This window comes from Neofelis nebulosa, chromosome 5 (genome assembly GCF_028018385.1).
Source record: "Neofelis nebulosa isolate mNeoNeb1 chromosome 5, mNeoNeb1.pri, whole genome shotgun sequence".
NCBI classification, from domain to species: Eukaryota; Metazoa; Chordata; class Mammalia; order Carnivora; family Felidae; genus Neofelis; species Neofelis nebulosa.
In genome coordinates, this window is record NC_080786.1 from 98,168,600 (window position 1) to 98,180,631 (window position 12,032).

The following is a 12,032-nucleotide window of genomic DNA, read 5'->3' on the forward strand; positions in this document are numbered from 1 at the left end:
GAGTGGAGAAGCATTAGGCTCCTTTGGAGCAAACTTACCGAATTACAAAGGGGAAATAGTTTGTCCTTGAACCACTATGAAATTCAGGGCATGGATAATAGTCACCCAAGGCCAGTTCTGTAACATAAACATAGAAAATATTAACTCCTTTAAAGGGATATGCATTATATTAATTCATGTAATCATTGAATTAATTACTTAAGGACACAGATCATTAGTTGATGGATTTTAAATGAAAAAAAATGCATGCTTAAGCTGAATAAGAAGATAGGTATGCATTATATCAGAGATGTTATGCAAGTATACCTAGAAAACTCGCTTAATTAGGGAGCATGACAGCAATCTATGAAACCAGTGCTTGTGAGTTCTACCTGGAGAGGGTTTGGCTCACTATAGCAAGGTTCAGGATACTTTTGACAGTCAAAAGAGAGTAAGAAATAAATGGATAATGTCCTCCTTTCTTCATTTATGTGAATTAATCAAATTGTAATCAGACTCTGTCCCTCATGTATATATTAAATAAAATCTGAAAAGCAATGAAACATATTATACTCAAATGGACAGATATTCCAAGGACATGGACATATGGGTTTGGAAATATGTATTTCCTATAAACAATTTCAGAATACAGGCATGTCTCAGATATATCACGAGTTCGGTTCTAGGCCACCACATAAAGCAAATATTGCAATAAAGAGAGCCAAATGAATTTTTTGATTTCCCAGTGCATATAAAAATTATGTTTACACTATATTGTAGTATAGTAAGTGTACAATACATTATGTCTGAGGAGACAATATACATGCCTTAATTAATATTATTTTATTGCTAAAATATGTCAATCTTCATCTGAGCTTTCAGCTAGTTGTAGTCTTTTTGCTGAAAAAGTTCTTGCCTCAGTGTTGATGGCTGCTGACTGATCAGGGTGCTAGCTGCTGAAGGGCTGGGTGGCTGTGGCAATTTCTTAAAATAAGACAACAATGAAGCTTCTGCATCTTACTTTTTGCAAATAATTTCTCTGTAGCATGAAATGCTGTGTAATAGCATTTTACCCAGAGTAGAAGTTTATGTCACATTTTAAATCCTTATTGTTTCAACAGTTTTCTTGGTATCTTTAGCAGGAGTAGATCCCATCTCAAATGTTCTTAATGGCATCCAGAATGGTGAATCCTTTGCAGAAGGTTTTCAATTTACTTTGCCCAGATCCACCAGAGGAATCACTATCTATTGCAGCTATAGCCTTACAAAATGTATTTCTTAAACAGTAGGACTTGAAAGTCAAATGACTCATTGATCCATGGGCTGCAAACTGGATACTGTGTTAGCAGGCATGAAAACAGCTTTAATATCACTGTCCATCCCCATCACAGCTCTTAGGTGACCAGGTGCATTCTTAATGAGCGGTATAATTTTGAAAGGAATCTTTGTTTTGTTCTTTGTTTTTGTTTTTTTCTGAGCAGTAGATCTCAACAGTGGGTTTAAAATATTCAGTAAACTATGTTGTAAGCACATGTGCTCTCATCCAAGCTTTGTTGTCCTATTTACAGAGCATAGGCAGAGTAGATTTAGCAGAACTCTTAAGGGCTGTAGATTTTTTGGAATGGTAAGTGAGCATTGGCTTGAATTTAAAGTCACCAGCTGTCCTAGACCCTAACAAGAGAGTCAGACTGTTCTTTGAAGCTTTCAGGGATTGACTTCTCCTTTCTAGGTATGAAACTCCTAGATGGTGTCTTCTTCAAATAGAAGGCTGTTTCATCTGCATTGAAAATCTGTTGTTTAATGCAGCCACCTTCATCTATTATCTTAACTAGATCTTCTGGATAACTTGCTGCAGCTTCTACAGCAGCACCTGCTGCTTCACCTTGCACTTTTATGTTAAAGATGAAAAGAGGGCTTCTTTCCTTAAACTTCATGAACCAACTTCATAGTTTCAGACTTTTCTTCTGCAGCTTCCTCACCTCTCTCAGTCTTCCCAGAATTGAAAGTTAGGGCCCTGCTCTGGATTAGGCTTTGGCTTAAAGGAGTGTTGTGGCTGGTTTGATCTTCTATTCAGACCACTGAAACTTTTTCCATATCAGTAATAAGACTGTTTTATTTTTTTTTATCATTTCTGTGTTCACTGGAGTAGTTTTTCATCATTTCATAAGTATTTATTTATTTTTTAAATTTGCCCTCAAGAACTTTTCCTTTGCATCCAAAATTTGGCCAAGCAAGAGGCCTAACCTTTGGCCTATCTTGGCTTTTGACATGACTTTCTCACTAAACTTAATCATTTCTATCTTTTGACTTAAAATGAGAGCCATGTGACTCTTCCCTTCACTAGAACATTTAGAGGCTGTCTTGAGGTTATTAATTGGTTTAATTTCAATAATGTTGTGTTTCAGGGAATAGGGAGGCCCAAGGAAAGGGAACAAGATGGGGGAATGGTCAGTGGAGCAGTCAGAACACATACAATCAGAAGACATACAACATTTATCAATTAATTTTGCTGTCTTATATGGGTACAGTTGGTGTTGACCCAAAATGATTATAATAGTAACATCAAAGAGCATTTATCACAGAGCAACAAAAATAATAATTATGAAAAATTTTGAAATCTTGTAAGAATTAATCAAAATATGACACACAGACATGAAGGGAGCAAATGCTGTCAGAAAAAAAATGGCACTGATAGATTTGCTCAATGTAGTGTTGCCACAAATTTTCAATTTGTAAAAACTGCAGTATCTGTGAAGCAGAATACAGTGAAGCACAATGAAACAAGGTATGCCTATACAGGGTAAAGCAAACATTTTATCACATTACTCTGTGACCTTTGAGTTACCTGCATAGTTCCCGGCATATGATAACTCTCAGAAAATTGTTCAATTCTAAGTTGAAAAATGAATATGCTATTCAAGTCATGATCTAATATGCTAATTAAGGTGATGATCTCACGGCTCATGAGTTCAAGCCCCACATAGGGCTCTGTGCTGACAGCTCAGAGCCTGGAACCTGCTTTGGATTCTGTGTCTCCCTCCCTCTCTCTGCCCCTCCTCTGCTCACGTTCTGTCTCTGTCTCCCTCAAAAATAAATAAACATTAAAAAAAAATAGTGTGTTGACTCCATGAAGCCATTTTACATTTAAGAAAAAAATTACTGTGTTGAATCCGGGAAGCCATTTTCTAGAATTCTTAAAGATAGTTTTCATCAAACTTGTATTTGTTTTATTTGGTTTTTTTCTATATCTTAATGTTTTTCTTATTTACTTTCCATTATAAATCCTTTTAAATATCATGTTTTTTTCTTTCATTTTTCATACCTCATTCCTCCAAATAAAGATTTCTTTATTAAAGAATAAAATTTGGAAAAATTTAAAAGTCTCAAAGAAAAATATTTATATCACTATATTGGTTCACTTTCTCCCAGTCTTTTCAAAGGTTTTAATTTTAATGATTACACTATGTTGTGTCTAATATTTAAATTTGACTGAAAACATAGGTGGCTTTTCCATTTTAATAGCTACAGCATATTCTACTGAGTAGATATACCATAGTGATTTAATCATTATACTTAGATATTTAAATTGTTTCCAGATTCAGCTATTTTTAAAAAGAATATGATGAGCTTTTTGTGTAGAAAGTTTTGTCCCCTAGTATTTAGTTTGTTTCCTTAGGATAAATTCCTAGATTTGGAATAAAGTCATATGTTTGACCATGACAATGCCATTTTTGGATCTCTTTTCAAGAGAAGCTGTTCTCGACAGTATGGGTAGTTAGCAGCTTCCAGATGCCATACTTTTAGGTTCACCAAAGCACTCAGGCATCCATGTGCTTACCCTGGGCTGCTCCTAGGCAGTAACCAACCTTATTTGGAGTACTCACTCTTTGCGATGTGAGATTCTTCTGAGGGGCAGTTTTGACTCAAGGATTTCCCACCAACCTGGCTAAGACTTTCTCAGAGCTGCTCTGCGTGCGAAACTCTTCTCCCCTCTTTTCTTTTATCGGTGTCACACTTGCCTCACAGCCTCACAATTCTCCTTGGCTAAGTCTCTCACTCTTTATCATTCACAGTCTATTGCCTTAGTAAGTATCCTACACACCCAATTGGCATTGGCACCAGAGGACCCAAACCGACACAGCAGATAATCGTTATTCACACTCTTGATACAGAGTGCTTGATTTTCCTTCAAAAAACTTTGTACCAGTTTCCATCCTCACTGAAGTGTAATTTTTCAACACTGGATTTTTCTTTCCTTTTTTTTTTTTTTTAACTTTCATTGATTTGATAGATGAAATAATGGTATTTCACTTTTTAAATTTGTATTTCCTTCATGAGATTAAATATCTCTTGTTTTTCATTTGAGATCTATTAAAATTTATTCATTTTTTCACTAAAAACTTTTCATATAGTTTATATTTATAATACCTATTTTTAAATACTTCTTTTTGACAGTGTATTTAAATGAGAGTCTCATTCAATACTCATTTACCAGTGGCTGAGGTAAATTAAGAACATGTAACAAATATCATGATCACTGATTACTCAAGGCTAAACTAAGACCATAGATGCTATTTATGATTTTCTAGCAGCAGCAGTAATAGAGAGTCAGGCCTTCTGTAGGTCTCTAGGAAAGGCCTAATGTTTTAACATTTAACATTTAACATAACTACACTGTGTGTATGTCTGTGCACGTGCATGTGCCTGTGCATGCACACGTGTGAGTATGAGGATGTGTGTAAGTATGTCGAGTTTGCTGGGTGAGAGTTAAGGCTTCACTTTGTTGTCTTATATATTTTTCTGTTAGTAATCTTGCTTTTTTCTTTTGTTTTTCTTCCACTATCTTTCCCCCACCTTTATTTCTAAGATGTCCCTGATCATCCAATCCTTATTAGGTTAAATTATGCACGTGCCAATCTCCGTGTCCCCAAACACACATAGCTAATCGAGGATAAAACCATTTATTGTAAATTTACCTCTAGAATGAGTCCTCCTTTCTCTGATTTTGAGGATGGATAGATGCTCATTATGATCTGGTAGACAATTATAACATGCGCATTTAGAGTGTAGGTGGATAGCATAGTTCTCCTTGTTAGGTGTGAAGACTTTTATTTTACTCATTTAAAGACAAAGATTTAAATGTGCCTTAGAGCCATGAGGCCTTGGGGGTAAGAGGTGCTTAAAACCAAATAGCACAGGAGCTGAAGAAGTAATTATATGCCAGAGTGAAGATAGAGCTGAACAAAGAGTGAGCTGATCAGGGAACAGGGGATGGAAAACTGAATTATGTCCCAGGTATCCACAGACCAAGAAAATAGAGTAGGAAATATGCTTCTTCCTACATTTTACCAAGTTTTATAAATGACAGTGCTTTTCAGATGGTTTGCTAATCTGATTTCACCTTTAAAAATTTTTTTTTTTGCTTTAATTTAAATTTTAACAATCTGAATTGGCAGGGTGTTTTTAGTGAAGAATAGAAAGACTTCATCATATCAAAAATACTCTGAATTTGAGGTGGCAGGAAATAAAAATAATAACATTTCAATGTTCTTATCTCCCTGAAGACCAGCCTGTAAAAGCCACCTTTCCTCCCCCACTCTTCCAAAGGGTGGCATGGTGGGAAAGGGATTTCAGGCATTCTAAGCAGTGAGGTTTACTTCATATTAAAGACTTAAAATGTCTCACATTCCCTAATCGATGAGAATGTGGTGGGGAGGAGGCAGAGAGAATATATTCCTTGTTCCAAATCCTTTCCCAGGAAATCTGGTCTATGGTTTAAGAAATGACTCTAAGACTAGGTAGGAGGGCCCTCAAGTGACCATAAACCCACACTGATTGTTTTTTCATTTCTCTTAAAGGTGATGGTTCATTTTTTGATGAAAATAAAAACCATAACTGTAAAAACTGATGTTGACAGGCTCGTCAATTTGACTACAAAAAAAAGGAGGTTGTTTAACATTTTTTTAGAAAAATTTTCTTAAGCTCACTGTGAATATACAAGTATATGTTCTTACCTATGAAAATCCTTTTGAAACTTAAGAAATTGTGAAGTTTTGATGTTAAGAAATACACATTCCATTTTAGAAAGCAGTGTTGAAGTCTGTTTCTCCATAGCATTATAAAAAGACAAAAAGTTCCAAGTTAGCAAGGGATTTCTGAGCTTCTGAGCAAATAAGGAAATGCATTTTGCTCTGTTATTTTATTTATTTATTTTACTAAACAGTGTACAAATTAAAGAAGGTGTCAGTATGATACCTTTTTATAGAAGACTAAAAAGAAAAAAAAGAGAATGGAAAGAAGGACCACAGCATGCTTATATCTTGAATGCAGCTCTCGCTTAAGTTACTCTGGAATGGTAAGAAGAGGAGAATAAAAGGACCCCAGTCATTTATTTATTCAATAAATATGTATTAAGCACCCAATGTGTTCCAGGTAGAGAGACTGTAGTCAAAAATTTATAAGACAAATATCTGATTTGGAGGACCTTACATCCAATGGGAGGAAAAGGGGGAATATCAGGAAAGGGGACATGGAACTTTCAATAGACAGCCAGCTGCGCTGATGGGAGTAAGCGGAGATTTGGGAAGTGATGCACAGCAGGGTTAGAGAAGGCATTCCTGAGGAGGAAATAGCTAAGTTTAGCTAAAGGGTGAAGGGGAGTTTGCCAGGGAAGAGTCTGGCAGATGGGTGAGGAAGAAATGAGTATATGTCAGGGGAGAAAAAAAGTATGTAGAATTTCAGTAATTCAGTGGCTTGATCATATTTGTGTGTTGAGAGAGAGAGAGAGAGAGAGAGAGAGAGAGAGAGAGAGAGGGAGGGAGGGAGAGAGAGAGAGAGAGAGAGAGAGAGAGAGAGAGAGAGAGAGAGAGATTGGGCAATTACATAAGAGGGGCAGAAGCCCTAAGGCAGAAGGTTTCAGTGACAGAGAGGTGGGTGGGTAAATGATGGATTGAAGTTGGTCCTTTCCTTTGGCATTGGTAGGGAAGGGGGAACAGATGGATATTAGCAGAATTGGTTTGTAAGTAAGCTACCAAAAAAGTTGATCTAATGACCTTTATATTCTCACTAGGATGGGTAGCAGACACTGAATGGACAGAGGGTGTGGTGTTAGATTTCAGGAAGAGGGAAGATTTGAAATAGATATCATATACAAAAGTGGAGAGATGTTGCTTAGGGAAACAGAGGAGGACTGTTCAGCAGCTTTGGGCCCAGCTAAGTGTGGAGGGAGTAGTTACAGTCCGTGCATTTATAAGACCCTCTGTAGCTTCTGAACTCTAGGAGTGGAGAAGGCAGGTGCTCCAGAACCGGTCTTCACCAGTGTCTGCACTCTTTTTGTTTCTCCCCACCACTCATATCTTGTCACTGAGGACTTATGGCTGATACTTGTGACTCTCTCCCAGGCTTTTTTTCTGGATGTTGAGTGAATATGTTGGGTAGGCTTCAAGTGCCAAAGAACTAATGTCACTAGAAGAAGCCTTAAGCAAATAATTGGTGGCAAGTTGTTGGATAAATTAAGACCCTCACCCTTTACATGGGCTAACTGTCAGCATGTTCTGCACTGTTTGCCAAAATGTCCCAGTAAGATTGAGCTCCAATTCACCATAGCAGTAAGCTGCTTAATAAATGTACCCCTTATGGACTTCCTACATGTTTCATTTATGGCTGTGTAACAAACTACCCCCAAACTTAGTTACTTAAAACAATAAGGGTCTATTTCTTATAGCACTGTGGGGTGGCTGGACTTAGCTGGGGTATTCTTCTTTCCTGCCTACTGATACCAGAGGTCACACATGTAACTGCACTTTACTGCAAGCCTGTTTCAGTCAGGAATATCCATAATGGCTTTACTTACCAAAGTCTGAGGCCTCAGTGCAGTGGCTAGAATAGCTGGAGTCTGTCTGAACCTCTTTCTGTCCGCATGGCTTCTTATCATTCACCAGTCTAGTCAGAGCTTCTTCACATGGTGTCTGCATCTCAAGAAAGCAAAAGAGGAGGCCGCCAGGACTCTTCCAGCCTTTGTTCAGAACAGGCACAGTGTGACCTCTGTTGCAATCTGTGGTCAAAAGGTCAAAGTCCAACCCTGATTCAAGATGAAGGGAAACAGACTCTGCCCACCCTCTTTAAATATAATTTATTGTCAAATTGGCTAACTACAGTATGTAAAGTATGCTGTTAGTTTTTGGGGTAGATTCCCATGGTTCATCGCTTACATACAACACCTAGTGCTCATCCCAAGTGCCCTCTTCAATGCTCATCACCCATTTTCCCCTCTCCCCCCAACCCCCTATCCACCTTCAGTTTGTTCTCTGTATTTAAGAGTCTCTTATTAAACTTTGCCTTTTGAAATAAGGGGCAACATTCAACAACAAGGATCTGAGGAACTGTTGATGGTTATCTTTGCTGACAGTCTATTTCCCTTCTCTGCTTCACTTCCTTTATTCCCTACTAGTGTTTCCTGGGGTTGTCTCCCAAATAAACTACTTACACTAAATTTCCCATCTTAGAATCTCAACCAAGAGAGCTTGATAAATGAAGCAAAATCAGAAAGTGAATGGAGGGTATTAACAAAAGAAGAAAGTTATGTGTTATGGGGTTGGGGCTAGGATAGAAAGACAATATAAAAGAGTAGAAAATTTATGAGGCCTAAGGTTTGACAATATCTGTGATATCAAAAAACTAGACATGATAAGTATGGCTTGGAGAGAAGCTTGGAAGGAAAGGAGACTATAGTCATAGATCCAACAGTGATAGAGTGCACCCTGGGGACTCCAAAGAACAGAAACCAGTGGAACAAAAACATGATTTCATTGATCAGCCTCTGTACAGGCTGCTGCCACTATCTTAGTTGTGAGGCTCAGCACTTTTGAAATCAACTCTCTTGGTTGTACATAGGCAAATACTCCTTCAGTTTGTTTTGTTATAGGTGATCCATGACACTAGACCTGGAGAGGAGGTGACCATTAACACAATCAGTGCACAACCCCTGAACAAGTTGCCCGAAAACAGCTTGAGGGGACTCTTCTGCCAACCAGAGCTGCAATCCTAAGGAAGTATGCTACCTTTTAGAAGTGGATAATGAACAAAAATAAGATGTATGGGAAAGAACAGGTGTTTCAGAGTCAAATTGGGATGACACATGATGTCACAAAAATAACTTGGCTTTTTGAACTCCACTCCTTTCTTACATCACATGGGATTAATACCTCCTTTGATTGTGATAATTAAATAGCAAAACATTTGCTAAGTGGCTAGCCCAAAACAGAGCGTAACTAAATATTGGTTTCCTTTTTTTCATTGTTCCTTCCTCCATCCAAAAAGCAAGATTCACAGGCAAAGTGTAACATACCCTCTCTTTCTACTATTCATAGCTTGTTTCTGAAGAAGCACAACATGAGTGATCTACAATATGGTACCGAGGTGGCCTCAACAGGTCACTGTGTCTCTCTTAGATCTTGTTCACTATGAAGCAGTGACTAGGGGGACTCTAACTAGTGGCAAGTGCCCAATCTGAGGAATTTTTTTTTTTTTTTAGTTTGAATGGAGTGCAAGAGGATTCATTTGTAGTAAGTAGCCACACAATCTGCTTGGATGGTATTTGGCATTCATATGGATATTGGCAAGAAATAAGCTTCATCTGAACTCTGTTGCGCTCTTATTCATTTTGTTAAAACTGATATTCAAAATATTACAGTGATATTCAAGTAAGGATAAGGGAAATTCTCATCACTTGATTTATGTTTGTAGATTTTTGTGAATTGTAAATTAAACTTGCAAGCTCTTGGCTAAAGTATTTGCCTCTTCATTTCAAAGGAAGGAGTTAAAATTCTGATTCTTATCATTAGTGTGATTATAGATTAATTTGTTCTTACTGTCCTTTCAAAACAAAATGAAGACCAGTGATATTTGAGTCCAACCATTTCACATTTAAATAGAATTATTTAGAAAGGATGCAACTGAATTGCACATATGACCTATATAAATAGCCTTTTAGGGAATAGAAAGTTGTAAACAGGAACTTGAAGGTAATTTTGTCCTCGTCTTCAGGTTTAATTTAGCCTGCCAGAATTTGTAAACTGATAAAAACCTGTTACTTGTTCATATAATTTCTGCTTATATTGACATGGTCATGAGGCGGAAAACTTGACAAACTCAAAATTTCTTCTTCTATGGTTTTGCTCATATTTCCTTAACTTGGAAGAATCTTGTTCCCATAACAGAAAACTTACTTCACTTCTATCCTTTCTCAACTCCCAGCTGCACAGAATCATCCTTGGGTCCTTTCAGGATAGGAATATAGGAATTTTATCTTCCAAGTTGCCACCTGTCAGATCTTCAACTAATTGCTGGTCTTCTAGGTCCACAGCTCTGCCTGTTTCTCCAGGCTCCTCTAGCAATCCCCCTATTTCCAGCTTCACTAGCTAACTCTGAGTGTCCTTCAGGCTATCTGGTTGGCCACCTCCTGCAGTGTGATCCTCATTCCCACTTGTTTAGTTCTCTGCTGGGAGCAAAGCCTGAAGCACAGGGTTCTCTGTTTTCCTCCTTCATTGTATTTACCTTTTCTTGCTATGCACTATTCTTATTTATGTCTGGATGCCTTCTAATATGCATTGCTTCTGATAAATTATAAGCTCCCTAAAGGCAGGCATAAAATTCTTTCTTATATGTATGTGTGAACAGCGAACAGTATAGCACCTTGTACCAACCAGGTGTGTAATGCATATTTGTTAAGGTTATTTGAATGAATGTAATTCAGGCAGTTCTCAAGAACATTGCACTGCTTATAACACTTTTTGGTTCTAAGCAGAGTGTTTTTTTTTAACTTATTTATTTAAATTCAAGTTAGCTAATATACAGTGTGCTATTGGTTTTAGGACTAGAACCCAGTGATTCATCACTTACATATAACACGTAGCGCTCATCACAAGTAAGCAGTTTTTATAAGGAGATACATCTAAAGTTCTCAGAATCTTAATATTGTAACATCATTTCCTTGAAATTCATAATAAATGTCCAATTGCTTAATCTTCACATTAAAATTATGTTAACACACCGTTCAAGAAATTATCCCACTCACCTGAAGTACTGATGTAAATACAGTTCTTATCTTTGGAGACATGGCAACTTCAGATGTCAGTTGATGATTTACTAGAAATTGTATGTGGAAGCCTGCCTAACTCTCCTTTGTAATGAGGATAATCTATCTCTTCCTAAATCTTTTCCATAGGCCTGGGATCTGAGGAATTTGCCATATCTGTTATGCAGAAATCATACAATAATGCCCATAACATTGAAAAATCCAGAAATAAGACTATGTATATCGTCATAGAATGCTGCAGTTAGAGAGTGGAAACCATGTGTTCTGGCCTCACATTTCAGATAAGCAAATTAAAGCTTTGATAGGTGAAGGGACTTGTCCAAGATCCCTCAGCTGCTTGATGGTGGAACCATATCTTCTGATAGCTGAAGGTATATTTCATTGTACCCTGATGCAGTTAGATCCAGAGGTATACCAAAGGAGAAAGGAGTATAGTGAAATTACTTCCAATGATAGATCTCTTGCAGAAATTAGATTTTTGCTGAGTTTTCAATGAGATTTTTTTTCTCATTGCCTGATATTATCATGTCCTATAATGTATCAAGTCTGGAAACAGATCTTGTAACGATAAAGATGTATGGGCTCTATTTTCATCTATAAAGTGAATGTGCTTTAGTTTCATTTAAAAAAAAGTTACATTTGAGTAGGTGCTTGTTTTTAATTTAGAAAATATAATTTAGTTGGGAACTTAATCATTGTCAGTTCTTGAGACAGTTTTTCAAACTTTAAGATATGTTGTGGGTTAATGTAAATCTTGACCAAAAAAAACCCTCTTTGAACAGAAGTTCTTTTATCTATTTGTTTTCCTTACTTTGGTTCTGAGATTTGATGAAAAATGTTGGTCTTGGAACATATGACTGACATTTTTTCCCATTTCCAAAACTTTTGAGGATTTGATGTATATGCATTTCACTTTTATTCTTACTCATTTGGTGGCACATATTTTTTTAAGTTTATT

General features: G+C 37.0%; 1 protein-coding gene across 37 annotated transcripts in view; it reads left to right on the plus strand.

Annotated features, from left to right (window-relative positions):
- The window catches only part of ZBTB20 (zinc finger and BTB domain containing 20), a 777,866-nt gene that overhangs the window by 181,932 nt on the left and 583,902 nt on the right, over positions 1-12,032 (plus strand). The window contains exon 4 of one of the 37 annotated variants that reach the window (XM_058732427.1): positions 9,512-9,542. The exons of the other annotated variants lie outside the window; for them this stretch is intronic. The gene's annotated coding sequence lies outside the window, so the exon portion shown is untranslated. The remainder of the gene's footprint in view (positions 1-9,511; positions 9,543-12,032) is intronic. 37 annotated transcript variants of the gene reach the window in all.